The 11,435-nt window shown below is 41.0% G+C and overlaps 1 long non-coding RNA gene across 1 annotated transcript; it reads left to right on the top strand.

Annotated features, from left to right (window-relative positions):
• Positions 1–5,374: 5,374 nt before the first annotated feature.
• On the top strand, positions 5,375–10,603 carry LOC121400345. The gene is made up of 3 exons (XR_005965683.1): positions 5,375–5,397; positions 9,343–9,391; positions 10,528–10,603. It is a non-coding gene; the product is annotated as an uncharacterized LOC121400345 (long non-coding RNA).
• The last annotated feature ends 832 nt before the right edge of the window (positions 10,604–11,435 follow it).

Here is an 11,435-nt window from a genome sequence, read left to right on the forward strand (position 1 = left end):
ACACATGTGCCATGCAGGGCACATGTGTTAAATTGCCTAGTCTCAACGCTGCCAACAGATTGCTTCCATTGTCACACACCACTTTTCCGATCTGCAGTTGGTGTGGGGTCAGCCACCGATCGGCCTGTGACTGCAGAGATGACAGGAGTACAGATCCGGTATGGTTTTTGCTTTCCAGGCACGTCATCCCCAAGACAGCGTGACAACGGCGTACCTGGCACGTCGAATAGCCTAGGGGAGCTGGGGGTGCACAGGTGTGGAGGAGGAGAAGGAGGACCCAGCAGCAGAGTAAGAAGAAGAAGAAGACGAGGTAGAGAGCGATGGAGGAGTAGAGGTGGTGGCAGAACCGCGTGCAATCCGTGGCGGTGACACCAACTCCACTGTTGTTGTTGAGCTACCCATTCCCTGCTTCCCAGCCATTACCAAGTTCACCCAGTGGGCAGTGTAGGTGACATACCTGCCCTGACCATGCTTGGAGGACCATGCGTCAGTAGTCATATGGACCTTTGGCCCAACACTAAGTGACAGAGATGCGGTAACTTGGCTCTGCACATGTTGGTACAGGTGTGGTATTCCCTTTTTAGAAAAAAAATTGCGGCTGGGTACCTTCCACTGCGGTGTCCCAATTGCTACAAATTTGCGGAAGGCCTCAGAGTCCACCAGCTGGTATGGTAAAAGCTGGCGGGCTAAGAGTGCAGACAAGCCAGCTGTCAGACGCCGGGCAAGGGGGTGACAGTCAGACATTGGCTTCTTACGCTCAAACATGGCCTTCACAGAAACTTGGCTGGTGGCAGATGACTGGGAATGGGAACAGGTGGTCAAGGTGGAAGGCGGAGTGGAGGGTGGTTCAGACGGGTCAAGGAGAGCAGAGGTAGAGCAGTAAGATGCTGGACCAGAAGGAGTGTGGCTTTTAGTTTGCCTGTTGCCTTTGAGGTGTTGCTCCCAAAGTGCTTTGTGCTTGCCGCTCATGTGCCTTCGCATAGAAGTTGTACCTATGTGGCTGTTGGGCTTACCAAGGCTCAGTTTCTGACTGCACTCATTGCAAATTACAATGCTTTTGTCAGAGGCACACACATTAAAAAAATCCCACACTGCTGACTTTTTGGAAGTGTGCGATCTGGCGGTAACAGTAGAAGTTGGCGGCATTGGCGGCAATGGCGGGTGCGTTGGCCGGCTGAACACAGGTGCCGATACATGTTGTTGCCCTACTGATCCCTGCGGGCTGTCCTCCCTGCTTCTTCTAAGTCTTATTCTCCTACTGCCTCTCTGACTCTCCGTCTCTCCATCTGAACTACCCTCCTCTTGCTCTCTTCTACTAGGCACCCACAAAACATCAATCTCCTCATCATCATTCTCCTCAGATGCATCAATTTCTTCTGACACATCACAGAAGGAAGCAGCAGCGGGGACCTCCTCCTCATCACTCATTATGTCCATCTCTGTCGTGTTCTCTGCCAGAATTAAATCTGGTGTAAGGTCCTCATCTCCTTCATCTTCTTCTGGCAATAATGGTTGCGCATTACTCAGTTCAAGAAACTCATGGGAAAATAACTCCTCTGACCCCAGTGAAGAAGGGGCACCGGTGGTGGAGGAAGTGTTACGTGGGGTGGCCATAGCAGTGGAGGATGAGGAGGATGTTGTGGTAAAGTTAGAAACGGTAGAGGATGGGGTGTGCTGTGTAAGCCAGTCAACTACCTCTTCAGCATTTTGGGAGTTCAGGGTCATTGGCTTTTTAAAAACTGGGCAATTTGCTAGGGCCACAGGATTGCATAGCAGCACGGCCCCTAGCACGGCCTCTGCGTGGCGGCCTGCCTTTGCCTGGCATTATTTTTTAAAAAACAACAACAACAACAAAAACTCAGTTGGTTTTTCTGGAAACGATAATACACACAGCTAGATGGCGGGTTGAAGAAAACAGTGTGCAAATAATGCCTACAAGGTCAACGTATACACTACTACAGCGGTGGATACGGATTACGTAAAATATATTATGGCTGCTTGAAAAAAGTCACTCCGGTGTTTTTTCTGGAGACGGTAATATTATGGATATTTAGACAGAATGTGAACAAGGTCACACAGCTAGATGGCGGGTTGAAGAAAACACTGTGCAAATAATGCCTACAAGGTCAACGTATACACTACTACAGCGGTGGATACGGATTACGTAAAATATATTATGGCTGCTTGAAAAAAGTCACTCCGGTGTTTTTTCTGGAGACGGTAATATTATGGATATTTAGACAGAATGTGAACAAGGTCACACAGCTAGATGGCGGGTTGAAGAAAACACTGTGCAAATAATGCCTACAAGGTCAACGTATACACTACTACAGCGGTGGATACGGATTACGTAAAATATATTATGGCTGCTTGAAAAAAAAGTCACTCCGGTGTTTTTTCTGGAGACGGTAATATTATGGATATTTAGACAGAATGTGAACAAGGTCACACAGCTAGATGGCGGGTTGAAGAAAACACTGTGCAAATAATGCCTACAAGGTCAACGTATACACTACTACAGCGGTGGATACGGATTACGTAAAATATATGAATGCTGCTTGAAAAAAGTCACTCCGGTGTTTTTTCTGGAGACGGTAATATTATGGATATTTAGACAGAATGTGAACAAGGTCACACAGCTAGATGGCGGGTTGAAGAAAACAGTGTGCAAATAATGCCTACAAGGTCAACGTATACACTACTACAGCGGTGGATACGGATTACGTAAAATATATTATGGCTGCTTGAAAAAAGTCACTCCGGTGTTTTTTCTGGAGACGGTAATATTATGGATATTTAGACAGAATGTGAACAAGGTCACACAGCTAGATGGCGGTTGAAGAAAACAGTGTGCAAATAATGCCTACAAGGTCAACGTATACACTACTACAGCGGTGGATACGGATTACGTAAAATATATTATGGCTGCTTGAAAAAAGTCACTCCGGTGTTTTTTCTGGAGACGGTAATATTATGGATATTTAGACAGAATGTGAACAAGGTCACACAGCTAGATGGCGGGTTGAAGAAAACACTGTGCAAATAATGCCTACAAGGTCAACGTATACACTACTACAGCGGTGGATACGGATTACGTAAAATATATTATGGCTGCTTGAAAAAAGTCACTCCGGTGTTTTTTCTGGAGACGGTAATATTATGGATATTTAGACAGAATGTGAACAAGGTCACACAGCTAGATGGCGGGTTGAAGAAAACACTGTGCAAATAATGCCTACAAGGTCAACGTATACACTACTACAGCGGTGGATACGGATTACGTAAAATATATTATGGCTGCTTGAAAAAAAAGTCACTCCGGTGTTTTTTCTGGAGACGGTAATATTATGGATATTTAGACAGAATGTGAACAAGGTCACACAGCTAGATGGCGGGTTGAAGAAAACACTGTGCAAATAATGCCTACAAGGTCAACGTATACACTACTACAGCGGTGGATACGGATTACGTAAAATATATGAATGCTGCTTGAAAAAAGTCACTCCGGTGTTTTTTCTGGAGACGGTAATATTATGGATATTTAGACAGAATGTGAACAAGGTCACACAGCTAGATGGCGGGTTGAAGAAAACAGTGTGCAAATAATGCCTACAGGGCAAATAATGCCTAAAAGGTCAACTTATACACTACTACAGCGGTAGTAAAATAAAAAAAAGTAAAATAAAAAAAAATGAATATTAAAAAAAAAAATTAAAGTTGGTGCTGCTGAACTACTAGGAGCAGCAGATTAGCACACCAGTCCCACTCCCCAACACTGCTAGACTAATAGCACTGGGCTCTTATAGTAGTAGTAGTAGTAGTAGTAAAACAACAAAAAAATAAATAAAAGCAGTCCTTACAAGGACTACTGTTATTGCAGCAGTCAGCAGATGAGATCAGAAGCAGGACAGCTGCCCACTGCAGCTACATACAGAGCACTGCAGTAGAAGGTAGATTACTAGCCAGCAAAGCTACCTAAGCTAAAATGTCCCTCAAACCCCTGCAGACTTCTGTCCCTCCAATAACAGAGCAGTATCAAAACGATTACTAGCCAGCAAACTTTCAACTGTCCCTGAAATCACTAACAGGCAGCAGCTCTCTCCCTACACTATCTCTTCAGCACACACAGGCAGAGTGAAAAAACGCTGCAGGGCTTCGGTTTTTATAGGGAAGGGGAGTGGTCCAGGGGAGAGCTTCCTGATTGGCTGCCATGTACCTGCTGGTCTGGGGTGAGAGGGCAAAAAAAAGCGCCAACAATGGCGAACCCAAAATGGCGAACGTCGCGCGACGTTCGCGAACTTCCGGCGAGCGCGAACACCCGATGTTCGCGCGAACAAGTTCGCCGGCGAACAGTTCGCGACATCTCTAACTGTCTCCTAAGGTGGTCAGCCCTGACATCAGATTCAGCCAGACCCTTAACCAACACTGGAGGAGTAAATGATTGCTGATGCACCTGTACAGCTGGTTTTAACAAAGAGACATGAAATAGGTTAGATAACTTAAACATTTCAGGTAACTTGAGACAGACAGTCCATATCCACAATAGGATATGGACCAATAAACCTGGCCCCTGCTTAAGATATGAAATTTTAAGATTGCTATTCACTGTGGATAACCAAACCAAGTCCCCAACCTGATATTTAGGTACCTCCCTACGGAACTTATCGGCTGCTCTTTTTTGAGCGGATGTAACTGCCAAAAGGGAACCATGAACAATGAGACTTAGAACAATGCTCAACAGTTGTGCTCCTCCATTGAATCGGTATAAGAGATCAGTATGTTAGTTTTTAGACGGTTTTGATTTGGTGATTGAGCAAGATTGTAGAGGGGTTTTAGGTATCTGTACACCTGTAGTTTCTATACAGTCTGCTAATACTGAAGCCCAATATATTTCTAGTAAAGGGAACATAAGCCATATATGCAAGAGTGCTTCTTTCTAAGCCGCATCTGCAACAAATTTTGTTTGACATCAAAGAGGTCCTTTACCACCCTAATAGTATTCCTGATGTTTATTTTTAGTTGAGTATTTGACAGTAGTTCTGAAACTTTTGTCCCAGTTCAGCTTGGGTATACTGTACATATCTGTAACTCAGCTTCCCATTGTGTTGTGAACACAGGCATTGATTAATATTTGTGGTCACTTAACAGTATGTACATATGGGAGTCTGGTCTGGGTTGCACACAAACTTTCAAATCTTGTCCACATATCGCTATCCCTTTCAGATTCAGTGAATATCAGGTGAGATATCTGGTGGTTTTGAGACCTGTCATTAGTGGACCATTTTTATTTATTCTGGATTATTACAGGTATTTGATTTTTTGTTGCAGGGAGAATGTATCTGAACTGTGGATTCTGTATCGCAAAGGCTGAAGAGTATCCTGTGTCCTCTACACTGGGTAAGTATAATTTTTGTTAATAACTGGGAATAATGTGGCGGGGTAATTGGCCAAGCCTAATACTGTATATGGTTTGAGGAGGACCATGTGGACAGGGTAGAGTTAGGTTAAATATGGAGGTCCCGGTCTTTCAGTACAGTTCTTTTCTCTATAGCTCTTTACAGTTCTCTTCCCATACCAATGAGTGTATTTTCCAGTGGACTGGGGAACCCATGTTGTTATGTTTGATTAATCATGCTAAAATAATCGCATGCTTCAAACACTGGGTATGCCAAGCCACCTGTTAGTTTCCTTTTGTGCATAATTTTTTTTATTACATCCACTTTTCATGGCTTTCCAAATATAGTGATATAATATGTCCTTTAATACTTTAAACAGTTTGGGTGGAGAAGGATAGGCACAATCTGAAAGAGATATAAAAATTTTGGTAGGATTGACATCTTTATCATGTTAACCCTCCCTAACCACATTTAGTACTGCAAGGTTTTAAAGTGGACCTGTCACCCAGACATAAAAATCTGTATAATAAAAGTCCTTTTCAAATTAAACATGAAATCCAAATTCTTTTTTTTATTAAAGCATTCATAGCTTTTGTAAACTCGTTTAAAAATCTCAGCTGTCAATCAAATATTGCCTGCCCCATCTCTATGCCTAGGCATAGAGGCGGGACAAGCAATTACTTTCACTTTCCATTTAGCACTTCCTAGATGTCACTGCTTTCCCCATATTCCCCCAGTTCTCTTAAACATTTGATTGTTAGCCAGGGCAAGGGGATGGACATCAGGTCCCCCATTCTGGTGCACAAACAAGATTCTGAGATGATGCAAGGCTTGTCTTTATAACAGTGTCCGCAAAATGGCTCCTGCCTGCTTGCTATAATTATGAGTTCCCACACTGATGTAAACAAGTTTTAAATAATATATACAATGTAATTAAAGTTCATTTTGCTTGACTAACATGATAAAATAGGATTTGGAATACTTTTTGTGGGTGACGGGTCCACTTTAATTGAAGTCTTATAGTAAGTCGTGGTCACTGGTCAGACAGAACCCCAGGTATTTGATACATTTTGGTAGCCAGGGGAAGTTTGTGATTAAATGATTGTTTAACTCCACTGTTAAACAGAGAGGGAGTGCTTCATATTTGACCATATTTATTTTGCAATTAAAAAAGCATTCTATATTCCTTATGTTCTTTTATCAGGTATGGGAGTGTAGTCAAAGGTTGGTTTATCAATGATAAATCATCTGCAAAGGCTGCAACTTTATATTTGCTTGTCACTACTTTGATACCTTGATACTGGGGTTCATATTCTTGTTTGATCTTGGTAACAATGTGTTTGACATTAAGGTTTAAAAAGTTATTTTAATTTAAGCTTTGTAAGCCATTTTAAGTGTCTTGGGGTCTGGTCTCTTGTTTGGTTTTGTCAACTTTTTGTTTTTTATATGACCCTTGATGCGATTGTGCCTGCCATTTTGCTAGGATTTGTTGTAGGTTGAGAGTGCTGCACATACAGTAGTTCAGTTTTACACTGCCAGTCATCTAATATGGATTCATGCTTCCACCTCTAGTCAGATTTAGGTTTGGTAGATAATTTTATATATTATAGTGTTACTATATACAGTATATACTGTACATATATGTATATCTCCAATTAAGATACACATATTATCTCTATCTCTGATAATGCAGTCTTCACTAAAAGGATGGCTGGTTTTTGTTAGGGAGGTAAACACAACTGATGGTGCATTTAGTATGGTATAGTAGACCCTTAAGGAAAATGTTTCTCCCTTCAGTGTCTTAAAGCGTGTTAAGATGGTGGGAATCAGCCTTTATGTTAAAGCTTATTACCACTCCTTGTGTACAGGATTATTATTATAATACAATATGGGATATAGAAAGAGGTGCAAATTCACTCTTGAAACAATATCTGCTTTGTTTCTAGACATTGCATTGAGCAACTTACTGTATGTCTTTTTCTGGAATATTTAAGCCATCAACATTTAAAGAAATCAGATTAATAGCACTCATGTTGAATAGTGTTGTTGTAGATGAGAGGTCCTTGAGCTGTTAGTGAGAACTACAAACCAATTATTACCATAAACTTGATTTAACTCCTTATGAACCATGACAGATTAGTACATGATGTTTTGTATGGAGAAAATGGGATGCATTTAGAATCATCTAAGGCCCCTTTTGACTTTGTATACTTATTCCTCTTTGGGTTTTTCCTTGACTGGAGTGGTTTTGTTTTTCTTCCTTTCTGCTTTTAGCTTTGGTCTAGGACCAAATCAGAAATTTGCTGAGTCTGCAGAAACTTTATGCAATCATTAAGGTCGATGTCGGTGATTTGAGCTCCTTCAAGAAATGCAGGTTAAGTCTTCCGGTCCTGTGAGTGTATGTTTTGTATGCATGTATACATGTATGTATGTATGTATGTATGTATGTATGTATATATGTAGGCATGTCTTCTTAATGACTAAAAGGGGCCTCCTTTGTAGGCTAAAAGTCTCCTTTATTAAAGCGTGGCCCACAAAAGATCCTGTAGCACTAATATATTTGCATCTTGGTATGTTGTGGTGAGCATTTTTCTCACCTTTTTCAGTATTTCATCTTTCGCAGGGAATCTAGTTAAACAGCATATATGGTAATATATATGGGTTTCTCTGATGGGAGAGCTTTAGACTTTCATGCCTATGGACCTTTTCTATGTCGATTGTGTTTGTTTTGGATTTTTCCAGGAGTTTAGTGATTGTGGCCTGCAGGCTAGGGCCTTCTGTTTGTTAGGTACAGTAGGTTGCATCTCCTACCTCTATTGTCTGTGTCATCTAGCCTTTTCTGCAAAGCATAAAGCATTTTTCTCTGCGTATTGGTGGTGTTTATGGTGGCTTCCACTGTGTTTTAACTACTTATTGTCTGGTTTTGGATTATGAAAGACTATGAAAGTAGAGCGATGGCAGTTCTAGTCCTAACTCTACATAGTTACATAGTTACATAGTTACATAGTTAAATTGGGTTGAAAAAAGACAAAGTCCACCAAGTTCAACCCCTCCAAATGAAAACCCAGCATCCCTACACACACCCCTCCCTACTTTTAATTAAAATTCTATATACCCATACCTATATTAACTATAGAGTTTAGTATCACAATAGCCTTTAATATTATGTCTGTCCAAAAAATCATCCAAGCCATTCTTAAAGGCATTAACTGAATCAGCCATCACAACATCACCCGGCAGTGCATTCCACAACCTCACTGTCCTGACTGTGAAGAACCCTCTACGTTGCTTCAAATGAAAGTTCTTTTCTTCTAGTCTAAAGGGGTGGCCTCTGGTACGGTGATCCACTTTATGGGTAAAAAGGTCCCCTGCCATTTGTCTATAATGTCCTCTAATGTACTTGTAAAGTGTAATCATGTCCCCTCGCAAGCGCCTTTTTTCCAGAGAAAACAACCCCAACCTTGACAGTCTACCCTCATAATTTAAGTCTTCCGTCCCTCTAACCAATTTAGTTGCACGTCTCTGCACTCTCTCCAGCTCATTTATATCCCTCTTAAGGACTGGAGTCCAAAACTGAACTGCATACTCCAGATGAGGCCTTACCAGGGACCTATAAAGAGGCATAATTATGTTTTCATCCCTTGAGTTAATGCCCTTTTTTATGCAAGACAGAACTTTATTTGCTTTAGTAGCCACAGAATGACACTGCCCAGAATTAGCTCTGTCACCTTATCCTGCACAGTTTGTTTTAAAACTTGCATTACAAGAAGTCCTGTTTAGTTGGTAAAACCTTTAAGTATTGCCATTGTCTGAAGCACTTGTTGGGTTTCTGGTGCACCTTGGCAGCATTCTGCGGATGTCAGGAATTGTTTCATTAAGTGCTCCAAATCTAATTAAAGAATAAGAACTCACAGTTCTTATTTCTTTTTCTGGTTTTGTTCCTTAGGTTTGCAGTGTTTTCCGATGGTTGGGATGAGGTGAGGTCTTTGGGTGAGGTAAGTCAGGAGCCTCTTCGTTTCACCATGCTGTGCTGTTGGCCACACCTGCCCTTTCAATATGCCTTTATAAACCAGTAAATATTTTACTGGTTTAAATATTTTCAGGGTAATAGCACACAGGACACCTTCAAGCTTTTGTCACAAGTGTTCAACACTGGAGAGCCACTGTATGCTACCCCCATTGGTTTTTATTGAGAATCACCTTTAAGTGAGCAGTGCTGTCAAGTGATGGATGCTTATACCAGAGGCTTTAATAATGACGGATGGTGGAGGTGATTTCAAGTGGTTTGTACTCCTGTACCAATGCTTCAACGCTTGGTAATCAAGAAGACAATTGAAATCACCCTGTCTGCCATTACCATTGGAGATAAACCTAATGCTGGTCATATATGGACACATTTGCACTTTTCTAAAGTTCTTTCTCGATGGGCCTCATAGGCCTCTGTTATGATTTTTTTGACCTAAGGGCCAAACAAATGGATCAGCTCAATTTGGCCTAGCATGTAGATTGTCAAATTGGATAAATATGTGCTCATTTGATGACCCCTGCCAAATGAGCAGATCTTTATGGTATGGCCAGATTAAAGGGGAACTATTGCGAAAATGAGAATTTAATATAAGGTTCCTCGTACTGAAGAAAGAAGCTCTAATACATATTCTAGGCAAAACGAGCCCCCCCTATAAGATAAATTGAATCATTCATCTGACACCCAACTCTTGAATGAAGACAGAATGAGGAGAAACAGATGCTAAGAGTGGAAAAATGAAGATAAACTTGATTATTTCAGAAACTGTACAGAATTTTTGGTTGATTGTATTTAGTTTCTTATTTCAGTATGATGGAGCTAATATTACATTTTCATTTTCACAACAGTTCCCCTTTAACGTTCCCTTTCCGTGCAACGTAAACAAAAATTCTATAACCTATATTCTGTATATATTACAAACAAATCCTAAAAAAGTCCAAATCTTTCAAAAAAGATTTCTATGATACACCATTTTGTTGCCTCAGAAATCTAATTTATCTTTTACCATCACTATTATAACCAGTTTGCCCAGAATTTCTCCATAAAAATAATTAACTGTGAACTGTAAATTCCCTTATTTTTAACAGAAAACCATTTCTATTGCAGAAAGGGTATCTCACTAATCCTTGGGATAAAGCAAGCTGTTGAGTCTCAGCTACATCAATATTAATTCTGATAGAGTCTGATCAATAACAGCTGTGACCTGCAATGATCCAACTATCCATCTAACACCTGTCACACACTAGCCCTTGAGAAAAAAAGAAATGAATTACAGTACGGGAGACCCAGGTGCTGACATGCTGTAGCAATGCCCGTTGAATATTAAATAATGATTTATAGATATTAAAGTAATTGATATGCAGGAATAATGCTCTGTGGAGGTAATGGTGCAATAGTCTGCAGCTGGTAAACCTTGGAGGCAATGGTGCTGCTCATTAGATGAATAAAGAATGGGTTAATCATTGTCCCTAGGTCATTCTATACTGATATATATCTGTTGCTGTTCCCTGGGGTTTCCCTCTTTCTCCGTTCTGCAGATTGATTTAGCATACAGGCCAGTATCTCTGCCCAGAATTCTAATGCGGCAGGGAACTGCTTGCAGTGCACAGGGAGATTCCACACTCCTCCCCCTTGCTGCTAACTCTGCTGCACCAGGAAAAGACCCGAACACCATGCTGATTAGTACAGCTGTCACTACATCTCCACATGGGAGGAAACACTTCAGGAGTTGGGTGTCAGGTGTTATGACCTTGAGAAGATGGGGGTAGGGAAGGTACATGTGTTCTGATAACCGTACAAATGGGCAACAGATGTATTTATTATAACAAGTATGGTAAACCTATTTGTGTCTATTTTTGTTATTTTATTGCTTGTCTGTAAGTCTAAATTGATCCTTCCCTTTAAGATTTTCAATGCCCTGTATCTGGTTTTCTTTTTGGTTGCCTTTTCCAAAGCTGTATTCCAGTGAGTCTGTGAATCAAGACATATCAAGCTTTATAGGTCTTTACATGAAT

The sequence above is a fragment of the Xenopus laevis genome, chromosome 2S (assembly GCF_017654675.1).
Source record: "Xenopus laevis strain J_2021 chromosome 2S, Xenopus_laevis_v10.1, whole genome shotgun sequence".
Classification (NCBI taxonomy): domain Eukaryota; kingdom Metazoa; phylum Chordata; class Amphibia; order Anura; family Pipidae; genus Xenopus; species Xenopus laevis.